Source organism: Odontesthes bonariensis, chromosome 1 (assembly GCF_027942865.1).
Source record: "Odontesthes bonariensis isolate fOdoBon6 chromosome 1, fOdoBon6.hap1, whole genome shotgun sequence".
Classification (NCBI taxonomy): Eukaryota; Metazoa; Chordata; class Actinopteri; order Atheriniformes; family Atherinopsidae; genus Odontesthes; species Odontesthes bonariensis.
The window spans coordinates 8,143,426-8,163,384 of record NC_134506.1 but is presented as its reverse complement, the minus strand read 5'-3'; the positions used below and the strand labels follow the sequence as shown (position 1 = coordinate 8,163,384).

General features: G+C 40.7%; 1 protein-coding gene across 4 annotated transcripts in view; it reads right to left on the bottom strand.

Annotated features, from left to right (window-relative positions):
- The window catches only part of znf536 (zinc finger protein 536), a 203,555-nt gene that overhangs the window by 67,679 nt on the left and 115,917 nt on the right, over positions 1-19,959 (bottom strand). The gene's annotated exons all lie outside the window — the stretch shown is intronic.

Sequence of the window (19,959 nt, the reverse complement as noted above, 5' to 3'; positions counted from 1 at the left end):
AATCCTGTCTTGTCAAGTCCCAGCAAAACAGGTAGAAATATGAAGTATGGGCCGGGCTCAAGGATCAGGAAGGAAAGGCGATGGGGGGGACAAAAACTGCATAGAGCAGAAGCCTATGATATTGAGAAGGAAGATTGACCAAAACGGCTTTCCCATTCTGGCCCTGAAAATCCACTCTTCCTCTCTGTGTCTAATACGAAATTCTGGCTCTGAGAGAACTGCAACGGCACAATCAGACCTTACCTGAGAGCTCTGCCAGGAGAGATGGCATTTGGTCTATCCATACTCCCATGTGGATGGTTTGTGGCTTAGCCTCGACTTAGCTCCATGTCTTAAGACAGAGGATAGGCCAAATAAGGAGTACCATTGGGAAAAATATGAGTCCATGAAAGCCCAGGATAAACCTGTGTTCTCAGGAGGAAAGACACAAACTCCTGGCAGCTAAATGGAGGCCTTGGGGTTAAATGTGGCTACACTAAAGCCTCTGGAGAGCCTTGGCTTGGGAGCTTTTGTGTCCTTGGTTAATGCATTTTTTAAAACTTGTTAACCTAGTTTAAAGAAAGAAGTATAACCTGTGTTGTTTTCAACACATTCATTTAGTACGTCTGTACAAATGTCCTTAAAGAAGGAGTTTCCTGGAGTTAAACATCTGATTTAGGGAAAGTTGGATCTAGACCTCTATATGTACGTAAGAACACAAGGCCTATCCAAAGTTTTGTCATGTTCCTTTTAAAAATAGGCTTATGTGTTACATACCAAAACACTTAGAGGGTAAGAGACACATTCACCATCTCTAACAACTTTATCATTAGCACAAACATATGTTCACTATGTGGGACATTGGGCAATGTTAATTTTAGGGCTGATGAAGAAAAATAAATAAATAAAGTAGATGGTGGATTTGACAAGACTTACATAAGTTCATTAGAAGATCTGTAAATGAAAGTGAGGAAGGCATCTCATCAAGCACATGCTCAATACTTGGTCCATAAGGGAGCTTTACCTGAGGCTGTCGCATTTAGAAGGTGTTACCCTAATAAGACAACAGTCGCTTTTATTTACAACAAGCACAAGATGACAGGAAAAAATACTTTAACACATTTTCTGTTATGCCTTTGGTGAAACAAACACCTTTGTTATTTTGTAAACAAAACGTCTAACAAACAGTCTCTTTTGTGAGCTAAAGACACATTCAAACATATGCTCTTGACTAAAAAAAAAAACACGCACACACACACACACACACACACACACACACACACACACACACACCACACACTCACAATAGGTGTAAACCGTCTAAATTGCAATTGCATTGGATCTTGAAAAACAAACACTCTGCTTTGTTACCAAGACAACTGAGATAATGTGATTCCTGCAGCATTGTTGGGACTGCTACTTGCTACATTATGTGTGACAAGCTTAAGAGTAGATCTAGGGGCATGAATGCGCAGATTCAGACTCCAGCCTATTGCGGATTGAAGATAGTCCAGCAAACCCTATTTGCATGTGTAACCTTGCCAACGAGTTAAGCTTAGTGGGCTAATATTGTTTCCACATCGCAAAACCCTGGTTTGAAGTCAGTGCTGACGTATAACATTCTCTAAGGCTTGCTGTGATTTGATCGTTTGTCTTACTGTTACTACACATTCTAATTCCTAGCCCAGTGAACCAATGCAGTACCATTCTGTTAGAGGATTTGAATGTTTATGTTTAATATATCTAGCTGGACAAACAGCAAATTCATAATAGAGCCTATAGCCTATATCCTCCTCTTTCTTCTTTGTCTCTGTGCTTTCCATGGCGACAAAATGAATTCAGCACTGAACCTAATTAATCCACAAAGGTTTCATGTCTTAATCCCCAAAGTCAAGGGGGTTATTGTCCTCACAAATGAGGTCAGTGTTCCTCCCAGTGGAAATAAGCGAAAGAAGGAGAGAAGTCGAGGGACTATGGATGCTTACAGTGTGGCTTTCTTTTTCTTCTGCTCTCCTGTTGAATATTGTTCTGATACAGTGACAAAAGGCCCCGCAAACAGAGCCAGGGCTTGCCTGCTCACTGAACGGGGTTGGCTATATGCACAGAGATATCACAGTGTGAAAAAAGAGTGTTAATATGTCATAACAGATAGAAACAAGAGTGGGCCAGTGAAATCAACAGCAGTGCATGACAGCAGTGGGAGAGGGAAAAATTAAATGCCTGCCAATCTTCAGCACACAGACCTTTTGAACCAGGTGGATAAGAACGCTGGCTCTGATAGTAATTGTCACCAAGGCAAGTCACTGTCAAACTCTGAGGCGAAGAAGCATCATCCAAGAGTGACAGGACGATAGCCATGATACAGCCTTCCGTCTGGTGGGATGACAAGGGGGGATGTGACACACATGGCCACACCATGCTGCCTGTACCACAGTCACCACCAGCGGCCCACACAGGGTCTCTGTTGGGTACAAACCCTGGGAATAGTACTGAGACAGCCAAAAGCTTGTCGAGTATTAACACACTCTAGGCACATTGCAAGCCCTGTCTCCAAGGACCAAATGGAGAAGTATGGTCAATTGACCACGATAGTCCACATCTATTTTCATTTAGACCATCCTGATGAAGGCCTTCCAGAGATCATCCAATCAAGACTTGGCTCAAGATGGGAGGTGAGGTTGCTGGCCAATGATAACTTGGTTAACAGAGGGTTAGCCAATAGCAGGCATGTTGAAAGAAGGGTCAGCCAAGAAGACTAGCTCGGAGAATAAAATCCAAGATGACACAACCAACAGCTTGTTGAAATCTGTTGTAGTCAAAAGTCCAGCCACTGGACAGTATACAGGAGGCATGAAGGATGCTGGCTAAAAAAGAATAATTGAAGCATAAATGTTCAAATTCTCTGCATTATCTTAAACAGTGATGGGACATCTGCAGCTGTTATATAGATAATTACTTTTACTCACTCTCTATGGAATATCCTGCATCCTGTCCACAGTGGATTTAAGTGTGTTAGGCAAAGGCTTATTTCTTGCAAATTGCTTGTTTTCTATGGCTGATGATGTGGCGACACACACTGTCATGCATACATCAAACGTATCAGCACAAAAACCTGCACTGTTTTTGATCACTGATAATTACTGTTTCTGCACTCCAAGAAGAATAAATAAAGTGGGAAGTTGAAAAACAGAGGAGAAATTGAAAATACGCCCTGCTGCAGATACTCTAATTTCCAACTTCTGTGTGACTGGTGGAATAGAAAATAGTTAGGATTGTCATCTTCCTATGGCTGAGTCTGAAATATGAATTTAAACTGACAAAGGAAATTCAAATCTGTAAACGTCATATCTTTTTATACCTAATTTGATAATCAGACATCAGAGTTGCTGTTTGTTGATTTTAATCAACTCAAGAGTTATTACATTACACAAATGTGACACTTAAAAATCCCTTAGTGAATCTTATGAGCTTTCTTTAACCATACAAACTTGAAAATGATATAAAGTAACATAAGAGGATGAATCATGAGCATGGGATAAAAATACAATGGAAAATATTTGATCATGCAGGAAAATTATTCCTGTTCACAAGACTTCTTTTAGTTACACCAATAGATACAATTCCCTGTGACTGTGTTTAAGTACAAATGACATATATGAGGGTCAAAAACAGGTTTAAGAGGCTAAGTTCCAGAAAAAGATGCAAGGGGGAAATAAGAGGTTACTGAGCTAGTTTTCGTTCTTTCATTTTTCTTTCATTCTTTTCTCACCCCTGCACCCTCCACACACCACTGCCTGCATGCTTCCTCTTCATCTTAGAGGATATATAGAGGAGAAAAAAGATTTAAACGGACTAGAAAAAAGCTCAATTGTTTATTGATTTTATAATAGGCTTAGTGCAAGAGAAATAAAGTGGGGGCTGGTGGGGCAGCATGGTCAACCAGAGACGATGACGTGACAAACAAGCAGCTTACGCACAGGTAACACAAGCTTGAGTGCAAATGCCGGGATATTGGCTTGCACCCTTTTCGGTTTTTCCAAATACTCGTTCATGGCATTGTTATCCTGATTTTAAACCAGTGTAGACATAATCGCTCCTCTCACAAACAGGGCCTTATGGGTAAGAGAGTGTGCATGTTTTTGTATTTGCAAGTGTGTTTGTGTGTCTGTATCAGTTGACATAATGAAAATTAAAAAAAAGAATTGGTGTGACTTGGTGTTGAATAAATGATGCAGTTTGAGGGGAGCTGAGTATTTTTAAGTCCATACACTGAAAATAAAAATGAATGAATGATTAAATAAGTCTTAAAGTCTTGAAAGAAAAAAAAAACAATGAAATAAAAATCTCTGAATTGTTTGTTCTATGTACAGCAGAGTGTGTATGTGCCTGCCTGGGAACGCATGGGTGAGTGTAGGGTCTGATATATGGATGATAACACTAATTAGCTCATTTTGTTTGGGGCACAACACTCATTAAAAACCCAGTGGGGCCATTAAAGTTACCATCCCTCCAAACCATTGCTGCCACCATATCCATCTAGGCTGATATCTCACCCAGCTCTCCCTTCTTTTAATGGCCTATGCTTCAGGTTGTTGGGTTGAGCAAAGATTTGTGCTGCTTGGATCATCTTACCCTTTTTCACGTCCAATTCAAATCTCCTGATTTCTGTTCAAATCTCCTATGATTTTGCTTCTCGCATTCTTTTTCTTCCTCCACAACAATCACTCAGTTATTATCAGTATATATCTTGCTTTCCTACGCGTGTTCATTTCCATATTAACTACCTCTGGTCTATGTTTCATTAGCCTTATCCTGGAAAACAACTGGGGAGGGATTCACACTTTTTAGTCCCAAAAAGGAAGGCAATGTTTTTTTTCCAGGCTTTACACACCATTGTCACAGTAATACCAACAAACCTTCTTGTGATTAAGTGCGGCTTGCAGTGCCATAAGGCACGTGTTACTCTGCAGCAAGAGAGACTAGAGGCAGTGGCCTGCCAGGATTAGATGAGCAGGTGTAGCATCCCTCTGACAGATACAGCACAAAGCCATATTCAAGTCCATTCTCTCAGGGGCAAGCAATGCTAAAGCTAACAAATCCTGCTCAACTAAAATTAGGGGTTCAAATAAATTCACGGTACATATTACTGTCATGCTAATATTGCAGCTCGGTAAAGAGCAGATAGATGTTTACCACATTTGTGTGGCTTGAGAAGTCAATATGTTATTGGGTCAACTGAAATCTTCAGTGCTATTCGTAGAGGATTCAAATCACTGATTAAACAGTGTTCCACCCCACTTACTACCATAAAAACTGTATAGTCTACTAAAGCTAGTGTATAAACAGCACCCATCAAAAGTACGACTTATCATTGGAGTAATGGTTGCTAAATGTTTCAGTTCCCAGCTGTTTTGGATTGTTTTTTAATTTAAAAGATTGTTCATAATTGTTTGATTTATTTTTTCCCCAAGATTTACAACTTCATTAGGAGCCAATGGTCTTAGGGCTATGAGCCACAGACAGACAAGGGGAAAAAATATATTCTCACTACTTCCCTGTAACCTTTGTGCACTACTTCCTAAATTTGCGTGACCCAAAAAATACATATCCTAAGTGTGTGGTGATTTCCCATAAAGCTCCCTTTTACCAGTTGAGAGGCAAGATGGAAAATATCCTTGGTCTCAGGTCTGGATATTAAGAGTGTTGATTAGATATATGAGTTTGCCATTTGCCCACAGAGCGTGGAGTGTCTCTGACAGAACTGGGGACCATATGGCTGGTGAGAGATTTCCCCCCTCTCTTCCTCTTCGTGCAGCCTGACAGCTGGATGGCTGCTAACTGGGGACAAGGAAGCTTGGCAGCTGCAGCTGAGAGCAACGCTTTGATGCCGCTCACCCTTTTTCACTCTCACTCTTTCTGTCGCTCTCTCCCTTCCTCCTTTCCCTACAACATATTCACACACACATAAGGACCCAAGCACCAACTAAAAATCACTATTCTTCAGACTTTCTACAGGTTGGATGAGAGAGAAAAGCGAAAGGAAGAAGAGGTACTGACCCTAAAGCAAAAAGTTAAAGTTAATCCTTTGTTCATGGACTTGAACAGAGCTGCCCTCTTTCAAATAATCTAGTTTGTTAGTTTTACCAGCTGTACAGATTTTTAATATTACTACTTCATTGGTATATCAAACAATGGCAAAACACAAAATTTCAAGTTTCCTGCTTTCCCAGATCTGTAAGTCTGCTGTTACAAAGATGTTGGTATGTGGGATGGAAGGAAGGAAGGAGGGCACCCGTGGGTGGGGGGGGGGTGGCATTGGAGTTAGTGGCGGGGATACAGTAAGATAGAGAAGAGGTTGTAGAGGAGGAGGATGAATAGGCCTCTGGGAACACATTAATATGTGCAGCTGGAAAGTACAAAAAAAGTCTGAGATTTTTGATTTTCTTCCTACTCCTTTTGTTTTTTTTTTCTTTTTTTGTACTTTTGTACAAAGGGATCTTTCATCATTTCTTAAACAAAAAAGAAAGATGCCTTTGGATGTTTAGATACAGATACCTGGATGCTTTGTGCAATATGAAAGAGAACTCCACTCTTTGGAATGAAATTGTAAAAGCAGGCAGGTGTTTCTTTTTTTTAATCTTAAATCCCATCTGCATCACAGTCATTACACCTTATAACAATATGTATGCATGAGATTTTCTTTGATGAGAAAAGCTTTAAGTACAAATTATGTGTTCATTTTAATTGAAGTCCCCCTTGAAAATAATGTCTTTGCTTTTAGAAAAATGGAATAAAGGAATTTCTCAGTACAGTCACGTTGTTTATGCCAAAGTTTCTCTGCATTCCTGACAAAGTGTTTTAAATCACTGTAGCTACTAAGCCATCTGCTTACATTAAGTACTAATTAAAAGGGTAAAATACAATGCAATATGTGAGTGGAAACCACATATAGGTTTGATCAATGTTATGTCACTAGTGTCCATAGCCCCTCCTTAAAAATACTGTTTTTGGAAACATTGATCCCCTTTGCTGCATTCAGCCTAAGAAGGTCTGCGCTTGCTCTTTTACTTCTTTTGTTCATTCTCCACCTGATCCATCACACAGTTCTGCTGTAATGCTTTTTTCTCCTCTTCCCCTCACTTACTTGTATTTACCATGCCCCTATAATCTTTTCCAAAAGATGTACCCATCTCATTTTCGTATCCTTTCCTTCCACCTGCCATTTCCTTCGGTCCCTCCTCTTGTCAAAAGCCCCCTGTTGTTGCCAGCCACAGACCAGCTCTGAACTGGTGAACGTGGCGCAGGAAGGGTGGGGGATGAAGGGTGGGGTTAGTGGGGAGGAGGGGAGAGATGATATATAAGAGTGAGGGGAAAAGGGAGAGAGGAGAGCTGAGTTTGGCTGGAGCCAAGAGGAGAGCAGCTGGGCACAGCTAACAGGGAATGATAATGACCTCAGAAATCTGCTGTTCGCTCCACAACAATAGGGTGCTCAGTCGCCTGGAAAATTGTGTTCATCAGCTAGCTCTGCTCACTTACTAATTGACATTGCCAAATATTTTAAGAACAATTGGAATGTGGCAGGGGGAGAGAGTGAAGGAAAAAAAAGAAAGCTCAGAGATCTTAATCCCTGGACCTAATTCCTCTCCTGTTTTTTTTCTCTCCCTCTCTCTCTCTTTCCCCATTTTCATTTTTCCCTCTCCCTTATTTCTTTTACTATGTCTCTCTTCTTTTAAGACCAGCAGATAGATACAGCAAAAAAAAAAAAAAAGCTAATTTTTCGTGTAGCTTTCTGCTCTCATGTCAGCTCCCTGATGTTGATACAAAAGGCTTTTTATGTGGCCTGTCAATGGGGTGGGAATTTAGACGGGTGGGGGTGGGCAGGAAAGTGTGTGTGTTTTGTTTTTTTGTTTTTTTTTCAGGGGGAGGTGTTAGAATGATAAAGAAGGAGAAGAAGAGAAAGAAACACAATAAAAGCAGTCAAGAGAAGAAGAGCAAGCAAGAGATTCCTCAGTCATTATATCACATGCCTGGCCAACCATTTTTCATGAGACAAAGGTCAATGTATTCTTCTGCTTTTTTCACACACAGGAGGAAACCCAATCATACCCCAGTTGACTTGTTCAAACAAAGCTCCCCTCACCCACCACCAACCACTCCATACCTCAATCCTGCCACTTGCTCCACCATCCAGTGCCATCATTTGCATTCCCTGACTGAGAGCCTGCCTCATTTCACAGGAATCCCACATTGACAGAGTCAGACAGCTGTCACCAGACGGAGAGAAAAGGAACTTGGCATTCACACTCATTCTGCTGTGCCCTCCCATCTATCCCTTCAAGCCTCTGTTAAGAATATACATAGACAATCAAAGAAGAGAAACTTTCCAACCCATGTACAGTTTAGCTTGGTAGTTTTGACTAAAAGAAGGGCAAATGCAAATTTACTCTGAATATGTGCATTTGTATGTGCATCTTAATGTTTAGACTAGGTAAACAAAGTCCACCCAAGCCCAAGTTGTGACTGTTTTAATTCCTATCTCTTCAATGTTGCTTTCATTTTTTTAAGGCTGCCCCCCATTACTTTAAGTTTCTTCCCCTGCATGGTCTCTGATGTGAAGTTTCTCTCTGCATTCAAACAGTATATGTATTTGTGAGTCAGCTTCTCTTTTGCTTTTCTTACTCAGTTTTAGTAAGACTCCTGAGAAGACAGCTTGTTGATGTATTAAGAATATCAATATACAGACAGTCTACCTGACAGTGTAAGGCAGCCTTCTGTTGTGGTAGAATAAATATTATTTTTTAATTATAAAAGCATAAAACAGAAATGGGGGAAACAAAAGAAGGGGGAGGTGTGTATGCTGTTGTACGTGCACAAGCTAGGCAAGCTTATTCTAGATGAAATATATTATTGGAAAAGGGGTTGAAGAGTGGATGGCATAATGGAATACTGTTCACTAAGGAATGTGGTGCCCTGTCACCTACCCGTGTATTTTTTTCTGGATTGCCCATGCTAGGCCATTATTACTTTTTTTTACATCTTCTCTTCCTCCCTGTCTCAACAGTCCTTTTTTTTCCTGACCTCATAACCAAGTAGGGAATCCTAATGCAATCATTAAGACATAAAACGGGCTGATAAATGTTTCATAAGGACAAGGCTAGCTACTGATAGCCACACAGGAATACTGAGGAGCAAACCAAGTCTTGTAGTCCTGTCCTCGATCAAACACAGCCGTTGGAATACAATTGAAAACTTTAAATATCTAAGAAGCCTGTGCTAATTCCAACCATGGATAATATTTACAAATTGAGTCTAAGAAATGGGGTTGGGGAGAGAGGCAGAGTGAAAAAAAAGGGGAGAAAAATCAAATGAACTGTGCAAAGGAAAAGAAAAAAGAGAACAGAGAAATAAATTGGCCTTTTATATTGTGGAAGCGTGTACAAAAATACTAAGTCTGCATTTATCCGAGACATGTCAATCAGAGCAGCACACTGACAATTAGTGCATTTGAATAGAACTTTTATCATTTACCAGACACCAGAGTCCTGACCTACTGTACAAAAATACAGCTCAAGGAATGAATGTGCCTGTAACACAATGACTGTCTATTTAAGTTTGGTGACACAAAAAATACAGATATGACAGGCCAGACTTCTTCAAATGAGTGGGGGGTAGAGAGCTCAGGTTTTGTAACCACTGAGTTCTCTGATTATAGAGAAAAGAAGAATAGTGCAAGGGGGGAAGTAGTAGAGAACCGGATGTCAATTACAAAGACAAAGTAATTTGCGCCAGCGGAAGGAATGGAAAAAAAAATAGAGAAATAATTCATTTTTTTTAACGCTTGGAATGTTAACATACCAATATACTGTGGCAAAGACGTGCACAGATAACTGGCGCTTTTTCAAAGTAATCCTTGAATCGATTGGTGGTATGGTAGCAATGTAGCACACAATAAAAATTAAAATGTAATTAAATCTACCATAACTTAAAGGAGGTTTTAGCCATTTTTAAAAGAAAAATTGTTTAGATTTAGCTTTTTCAATATTTTTTGTTTAAACACCTGATTAAATGTTTGGGTTACTTTTTTTGTTTAAATGTAAGAGTTGTTTCTGTTCATTAAACGTGACATATTATGCCCTTTTTAACAATTTGAAACAATTTATTGAAATGTGTGAGACAGGCTTTGGTCAAGATACCAGTTGGTTTAACTTCTAGCTGTGGGCTCACTGCTTATCTAAGCATCTGAGTGAACTTGTTCCCTTGCAACTCACTCTAAAAGATAGTCTCCAAACAGTAAGTCACTTTCTCTGGCAGAACCGTAGAATCAGGGGTGTTTCTGCGAGGCGAACTCGGTGAATGCTTAGGGCCCCCTCTCCACCAGGGGGGCCCAAAGCTGCATGTTCTGCCTCATCTGAGGAGAATTAAAATGTCCTGTATTTATTTGTAGCAATCTCGTGTATTTATTACATCCCTTATATTCTTAATAAATAAATGTAGGATATGAATAAAATAAAATGCAAAGATGAACTGCGGCTGGTGTTTTTGTGGCATTATTAGAGAAAAGTAGCGAGAAAAGTAAACAAGACAAACGCGAGGAAAAACGGAGGAAGAAAATCGGTCTAAGGATAAAGGTAAGGCCTATGTTGGGTGATGTGGGCTGGATAGCTGGAGGTGTAACATTTTGTGTGTTTATTTTTCCTGCTAGCTAGCCTCGGATAAATGTTATGTAGCTGGCTAGGATTTGTTCATTATAAACTCAGCTTTAGTGTTTGCTTTATGAAAGTTTGCTTATATAAAATGAATATGTCACATGTGAATAAACAGTCTGTCTTGCCATGGGAATGACTGACTGACTCCAGACCCGTTTATTCAGATTCTATCTGGAAGGTATGGCATGTTGTCCTGCTCTATCATTGTTCAGTGGAAGTTGTCTCTCAGATATTTGACATTATTTTAGCATTACTTAGGATTAATTTACTGTTTGGTGTGTTATTTATAGGCCTCCAATAAGAAGGGTTCTACTGTTTGTTTTTTAAGTGATATACAAATATTAGTCATCACTTTGATTATTTTAGAATATTGTGGCAGTAGATAATTTTTTTTTGTTTTATTACTTTAGCTAGTACAATGTGTAAATTAATGCAGAAACTTATTAAAAGTGACAACTTTGTAATTGGGTACAATTTTTAAAGGGATGCTGTACATTACAATGTTTAATATTTTTTAAAAACTCAAAATCTGTTTTATTTATTGATTATTGTTTTCTTTGTATATAGTTTTTATTACTTCAACTTGCCTGAGTGGTTCAACTTAAGATGTTTAATTTCAACTGTAGCCTGTTTTGCTCATAAAATGTAATAGATCCGAGTGTACCATCTAAAGGGTTAGGAATCTCTTCATTGTAGTTTGACAAACTAGGGGCCCCCAAACAGCATCTTGCTTAGGGCCCCCACAAAGCTTGAAACGGCCCTGCATGGAATTACATTAGTTTGAACTGGATCAGGTGCCTAACTTGTAGGAGCTACCCAAAGAAGTTAAACCAATAAAGGCTACAACAAGATGTTGCAAAAGGTTAGTTGATGTATGTTTGTACATTGGCTAAAGGCAATAGCTGACACGAGTTTGTATCATACGGTGTGTTTATGTAAGTTATGGCCGTGGCTCAGTGGTTACAGTTGGTCATCCAATAACCAGAAGGTTGGCAGTTTCAATTCCCACACTCACCACTCAAAAAAAAAAAAGATTGGTGGAACTGACAGCTGGAGGGGTGTCAGTCCACCTCCTTGTCACGGCTGAGGTGCCCTTGAGCAAGGCACCGTACCCCATGCTCCCCGGGCGCTGTGAATGGCTGCCCACTGCTCCAGGTTGGCATCTGTCTCTATGAGTGTGTGACCCTGTGCACGTGCATGTCTGTGTCAACAGGTGCCAACCTGGATGGGTTAAAAGCAGAGGACAAAATGTGTGTGTATGCATGACCAATAAATCTGATCTTAATCTTAATCTTAATCTTACTCTTACTTGTCATCAAATCCTGGCCGTCCCTTGTGTCATTTAATGCAGTAAACGCAACATAGTGAAGCTATTCCTGCAGTCATCCCAAAAACACAATAGCACTATATATAGATATAGATAGTTAATCTATAGGTGACAGATGCTGGTAAATGGTAAATGCTTTCTGATCAACAGTAATAGACCAAGCTGTAGATGTACACAGCAGAACTTGGTGTACTTGTAGGCCTACATCTACAAGTAGATAACCTACATCTTAATTGTAAACACACCGACAATGTAGTGGTCACACACTGAGAATAGTACACAGCATTTAATGTAGCAACAAGAGAGAAAAAAACATACTCATCTGAATTTCAGGCACTAAGAGTTGGAACTGATCCCTCTTTGTGACTCAGCTCATTTCCAAGTCCAAGTCCATCATGAACTGGACCAAGGTGGTAAAACAGTCTGCACATACTCAGTCTTTTGCTAACATTACCCTTAAATATAGTTTATCCATGGGGCTCTTATATCCTCTGAGGCTGGTGGTAGATGTAAGACGCATGCTCCTCAACACACCTGACCACAGAAAATTTTCACTTGAAGCTGGCTTTGTCTAGCAGGTTGGAAGAGAGAAGTTGGGTCTCAGATGTCAAGGTTAGCAGAGCAAGTGGCGTGAACTTGAGGAGGATGTCATTTTTAAATTATATAAAGAATTTTCAAACAAAAGAGCACTAAAATAATAATTGGCTGGTGGCTCAGGAGGAAGGGCTGTTGTCTGCCAATCAGAAAATCGATGGTTCAATTCTTGCTTCCCCGGAGCACATGTCGAAGTGCCTTAGGACAAGACACTGAACCCCAAGTTACAACAATGCATCCATCAGTGTGTGAATGTGTACAATAGAGAAAAAAGCACTGTGTAGCCTGTAAAATTGTATAAACTATGATGTGCTGTGTGTGTGAATGTAGTTTGTAGTGCCAAAGTGATTTGACTGGTCAACTAAACAAGAAAAGTAAAGTCCATTTAACATTTTGAGCCTTGTCAGAAGCCTTTTGTTTAATCCATTTTATCTACAGTGCCACAAATCAAACCCATTGCACCTGCAGACCACGAGGCAATCAGGGTTGGGCTTTATCTAGCTGGAGCTGGCAGCAGTTCAATGCCAGATCGCCCGTCAATACAATGAAGAACATTGGCCATCTCTGTTTGAGATTATTCCAAAGCTTCCACCCTCTCCCTCTTCAGTCACCGAACCTGCCCTTTGGAGACGCTCCAGCAGATCCTTTCTTGGTTCAGTCAACGTGACCTCCCTGAACAACTTACCCATTCTCCACCGGAACCTGAACTACCTCCTGGATTTCCAGTCTGCCTCCTCATGACATTCCCCCAGAGCTTCAACCTTCCCAGACGAAGTAGGAACTATCACTGTGCCTTATCACCCTGGATCAAACTACAGACATACTCACCTGTCCCTCTCTGTCTGCAGACCAGAACCAGACAGCGGTTTATCTGCTACCTCTTCGAGCTCCCAGATCACTTGTGTAAGTAAATCATTATTCACATTAACTCTGTGTGCTGTGTCTACATTTGGGATCCACTCGTTCTTGCTCAGATTATGACAGAACAATCTGGCCACATCATTGTTCTGAAGCCCGTTCCCCCGCCAGTTCAGAATCTCCGCGAACCAGCCATGAACCCAATCGTTGTGATGGATTTCTTCTCCAGCGTCCCTCTTTCTGTGCTCAAAAATCTCCTATTTCATCTGACTTCTCTGTGAAAAGGCAATCTGGTGGGCTAAATCTTACCCTTTATCCAGAGAGCTTTTATTCTTAAAAAATGACGAGTTCATTGGCTACTTAGTTTTTGTCCTCTCTTTGAAGGATACCGAAGCAGCTAGACGTTTTATGACCATAAAACAGGGGATGAGATCGGTCTTGAAGTTTGTGGTAGAATTCTGCATCCTTGCTGCAGAAATGGGGTGGGAGTATAAGGGCCTCTCAGCTGCATTCTACCATTCATTAAACGACAGAATAAAAGACAAATTAGATTAATGTCCCGTGATCCGGATGATGAACCAAAGGGGCCGATACAGATAGCTCCTATCTGTATTTTTGGCTGCATTTTGCATTTGAGAGGGAGGCTATGGAGACATATACAAGGGACTCCTTGGCTGCTGGGTTAATCCATCCCTCGTCATCCCAAGTTGGTGCCGGGTTCTTCTTCAAAAAGAAGAAGGACAAGACCCTAAGACCCTGCATCAACTACCATCGACTCAACCACTTGACAGTAAAGAACAAATACCCTTTTACCACTCATTGCATCTGCTTTTGAGTCTTTACAGGATGAAAATATCTTCTTTAAGTTCAACCTAAGGATGCATATAATATGGTTCACATCAAAGAGGGGAAAAATGGAAGACAGGCTTCAAAACGCCATAGTGGCACTTTGAATACCGAGTAATGGTGTTCGGCCTGACCCCCCCCCCCCCCCCCCCCCTCCAAGGCCTCATCAATTATATCCTTGGAGATTTCCTGAACGTCTTCATTTTCAATTATCTTGACAACATCGTGATTTACTCCCAGAACCTTCAGGACCATCAAATCAAAATCTGCAAGGTACTACAGCACCTCCTTGAAAATTAGTTATTCGTGAAAGCTGAGAAATATCTTTTTTTTTCTAAGTCCTTGGCTATGTGTTTGAGAATTGGTAGGTGAAGACTGACCTGGATAAGGTTGAAGTGGTTACGGACTAGCCCACTTCCACCACTCACAAGCAGCTGCAACAGTTTCTTGGCCTCACTAACTTTTACAGGCACCTCTTCAGGAACTGTAATAGGATTGCTGCGCCCTTGACTAATCTGACCTCTGTTTCCAGGATGTTCACACCTCTGAAGCTGATGAAGCTTTTATGAAGTTAAAAGAAATATTCATCTCGGCTCTTGTCCTTATTCAGCCAGACCCTCTTAAACAGTTTGTCGTTGAAGTGGATGCTTCTGACACAGTGGTATGAGCCGTTCTCTCTCAACGTTGCGATCCTGAGTGTAAACTACATCCATGTGCCTTCTTTTCACTTCGATTGACCCCCTGTGAAAGGAACTACAATGTGGGAAATAGACAACCACTTGCTATAAAACTGGCATTGGAAGAATGGAGACATTGGTTGGAAGGCACTGAACAAAAGACCACGATAATTTAGCCTCTTTGCAGAGTACTAAAAGGTTGAATTATAGACAGGCTAGGCGTTCCTTTCATTAGGTCTATTCAATTTTGAAAGTTTATTACCTACCATCCCGGGTCACGAAAATAAAACCTGATGCCTTGTCCTAATAGCTTTCTCCTGAGTTGCAGAGCTCTGAATCTGATGGTATCCTTCCTGCCTGTGTCATAGCCAGAGTTCTCTAGGAGATAAAGAAGACTGTGCAAGAAGAGAATCTGACCCTGGTTCCGGACCACCCAACCGCTTGTACGTTCCCTCTGCTGTCTGCTCCCAGGTCTTCCGTTGGACTCATACTGCCAGGTTTTCCTGTCACCGAGGCAGAAACCTTATCATCGAGCTGCTTAAACGCTCCTTTTGGTAGCCCACTCTGGTGAGGCACATCAGGGAGTATATTTGAGCCACTGTGGACTGTTTCAGTAACAAGTACAGCTCTCGACCATCTGGCAGCTTTTGCAACCCTTGCCAACACCAGCTCAGTTCCCTGGTCCCACATTGCCTTGTATTTTGTTTCTGGTCTGCCTTGTTCTGAAGGTATATCTATAATCTTGACTGTAGCAGAAGGGTTCTCTAAAGCAACTCATTTTGTAGCCTGTCCTAAGTTGCCTTCAGCTTCTGAAACTGGTAAACTCCTTGTCCAGCATGGGATTCGAGTCGACATTGTATCTGATCGTGGAACCCAATCAATTTCTCAAGTATGGAAGTCCTTCTGTCAGGCTTTGGGCGCCAGGGTCAGTCTGACATCTGGGTATCACCCTCAATCCAATGGACAAATGGAACATCTTCACCAAGAACTGGAGTCCTTTCTGTGCTATCTAGCTTCCACAAATCCTTCATCCTGGAGTACCCATTTAGTCTGGATCGAGTATGCTCAAAACAGCCCTAATTTGGATCCTCCACCACCACTTCGTATTGTGAATGGGGATCCCATCTACACTGTTAAAGAGATTTTGGATGTCTGCCGTCGTGGAAGGGGTCTCCAATGGAAAGATTCTCCAATAGCTAGTTGATTGGCAAAAAGCCCGTGTAGTGTGATGGGTTTGGTTTGGTTCCTTGGTCAAGCATCCTTGACCTGTCCTTGTTGACTGACTTTAATAGAAGACACCCTGATAACCGTGGTTTGTTGCCAGGAGGCAAACGTTGAGGGGGCTACCGTCATGGGTGCTTGGCTGGCTGGGTTGCTTTAGCTTGTGTTTGAATCCAAGGTGGAGTGCGAGGCAGAGATCTTGGTGGGAAATTCTATAGGCAGAGCCCTGCTCTCATTGGCTGCCCATTGCTCCTGCAGAGCATGAGGCAATCAATGTTGGGCTTTATCTGGCTGGAGCTGGCAGCAGTTCAACACCAGATCATCCATCAATGCTATGGTCAACATCAGCCCTTTGAGATTATTTACAAGCTTCCTGCCTGACCGTGTTTATCTTGCTTTGTTTCAGGAACGCCTACATCCTGATCAATGGACTGCTGTTCTTTTCTGTGTCATTCTGATCCTCTAGTCCAGTCCAGCCCAGTCGCTGTCCCTCTTCAGTCACCGAACCTGCCCTTAGAAAACGCTCCTGCAGATCCTCTCTTGATTCAGTCATGACTTTCCCCCAGAGCTTCAGTTTGCCCAGACAAAGTAGGAACAAACTTTCACAGTGCCTTATCACTCTGGATCAAACTACAGACATACTCACCCGTCCCTCTCTTTTGGCAGACTAGAACCAGACAGGGGTTCAACCACTCCCTCTTGGAACTCTCAGATCACATGTGTAAATAAATCACTATTCACATTAACTGTAGTTTGTGTGCTGTGTCTGCATTTGGGATCCACTCGCTCTTGCTCAGGTTATGACAACCCTCTTGCTATTATTAATAATATCTTGACTAATATCCACTGATAATGACTTGCTAGTTTGAACTTGTCATCATCTATACTCTTAGTGGTCTGGATGTTGTTCAGTCTACTTTATTCCTGTTTCAATGACACAGCAATTACACTGTAACAGTTTGTCTGCATGTGTAATTACAACCCCATTGTACTGTTGCAATTAGATGAATATCCATGCTTCATAACCTAAGGCGTCAAGTTGGCAAATCCAATTTCAATTTGTATGGAGCAAGCATTTTGCCTGTTTCTTTGAGCCGTGGTAAGACCAGGGATATGCAGGCTAATCCCTGCCATGTTAAAACGCATAAGAAAACGTAGACATAGGGGATTCTCCAGAGAGAGATAGAGCAGCAAGGAGCCAGAGGGAGTGTATAAAGTATTTTACGGCCAGGAGCAATGAAGTGGGAGTGGGATTTAGGGTTTGTGGGAAGGTTGTGGAAAAACATACATGGAGGACTAATTCCGCTTTAAGCTTTACATGAATGCTGCAAAGCCAATTTTAAACAGATTTAGATATATTGTGCAAAATGGGAGAGTGCTAATGTGCAAAATGAGAATTTTCTTTGGTGGTTTCTATGAATGTGTAAGAAGAGGGTATCCTTTCCTTGGCACCAGGCCCTTTTGGAGACAATAACTCGTGTTAAATTCAGTTGTACCTGTTGCTGAGCCATTCTTTGATGTCGACTCGACATCAAATGTTTTCCCAGTACAGCTTCCCTGATCATTACAGGAAACAACAGAAGTGTATTTAAAGGATAACCAAACAAAAATTAGATACTGAAGAGCAGACATGTAATTCTGTCTTTGTTTCTTTTTAAAGAATAAAATAAATATCTAAATAAGATGCTACAGGTTAGCTAGAGCTGTGTTTAAATAGGAAAGAAGGACATTAGAAATGACATCTCTGAAAAAGGCCTTGTTTTTTTTCTTTTTTTCTTATTGCTTTTAAACAAGTGGCACCTCAAAGACAAAAGTGCCAAAGTTGACCTTCTTTCACAGTTGAGATGTTATTGTTGATTACTATAATTCAAGTTTAACTGTGGGTAGGTGGAGGACTTACGCATGCACACACACACTTGCAGTGAGAGAATCACAAGTTATTAAGATAAAGACACTGGTACGGGTGGCCACATCCTGTTCACCACAGAAGAGAGTGATATGCATATGTACAATATCCCCCAACACACATATACACACATGAACAAACAAGTATGACACCTTTTTCCACACATATTTCTCACACATCAATGCTTCTAATTTGAGAGTCCCTGTGCTCCAAATAAGAATCACATTGTGTAAGTCATGAGGTACAACAAGTCAAGTGCTAAAGTACTCCTGATTATAAAAACAGGAAGTGGTAAAAGAAGCATAGCTAACATTACTACTGTCAAATCTGTTCACTGTTAGATGTAGTTTCAGTAAATCTTTCGTTCCTGTTTATTTACATGTTTAATGTTATTCTGTTACATTTTATTCTATTCTTCAGTACCAATCTATTTTTCTCCATTGTCCTTTTGATTGTAGTTACTCATCCTGTTTGGATACATAACCTCACAAAGCTCAAACACAACTATGTTAGTACAGCATATCAGAAATCATTTTGTATAAAGGCGACAGTGCTCCTTAAGTTTTTGGATTGTTGGAATGCAACAAGCTCTACCCATCTGATCTGAGATACTTAAGTCAGAATAGAGAGTAGGAGATGATAAGACGGAGGAGGGTGAGGTGGGGGTGGGGGTGGGGGTACAGAGAAAAAACTTAAGCATTAAAATTCAGAAGATAATTACATCCGCTACACCCCCACCCTGTTGAGAAAGTGTTATGTTTAATAGTCTCTATAAAGAAAATAGGTTTTTATCTCACTCTCATTTTCATTAATTCCTAATTGGGGTGGGGGGTTGTCTGTTATTATTTCTTAGATTAAAATAAACATAGCCTGTCCCATGTTCAAACCCATCACACTACACGGGCATGATAAGGACTTCATGCCTCTGTGAATAAATAAACAATTTATCTCCACTGGTGGAATTAAGTTGCTTACAGCCTTAAGCTAAGCCACTCAGATCTATATTTATATATATATTTATATTTTTTCTCAAAAGACTTAAGAGCACATTGTCGATTTTGCAAATGAAGTTGACAAATTTTTGACCTGCTTTATATGTGTATCTTTAATTAGTGTCTTGTTTAGCTTAAACTGACTGATTATCGCATATTCATGACCTAATTACTCAACGTGATTCTTAATGCCAGCATTGTGCCTTGAGGAGCAACCAAAAGTTACCTTTAAAAACTTGTTTAATTATTAGCAATATGCCTCCTTAATCCCACTAAGCATATAGTTATCTAGCCTCAACCGGCCTGTGTTTGCTGGATAAAGAGGAGGGAAGGGGTTTTGTTTTCTCCAACATGTTTATAAAAAAAATGTATAAATCACTGTTGTTAAAACAAGTTTGTCCCTACGTTCCTTACATGTCTATGGCTGTTCCACAGGTATCTAGGAAGCTAACTTGCAAGTGAGGATGCAATTATGAAACTGGTCTCTTCTTGGTATCCATTCTCTAGAATTGTGGCTTACTGAGGACTATGGGAACAATAATACAACATAGTAACCATGTCCATGAACTTGCAAGTGAGACAACATACTGTGTGGTGGCAGACCTGAATCCATATATTTGGCACAGTACAATGTACACTTTTGAGTGTGTAGCATCTTACTGCATACCTCATTGTGAGGATGTGTGAGGGTGTGTTGGTATGTGATATTAAGTATTTAAGTTATGTGAGGAATGTGTGGCTCTGAAACTTTGCTTTGCTTGGTATTGAGTTTATTTTTCTATCCCTTTTGAACAAATGTCTTGACACACATTAATATTCAGGTATGCATACAGTTAAAATGATTCTTTGTGGA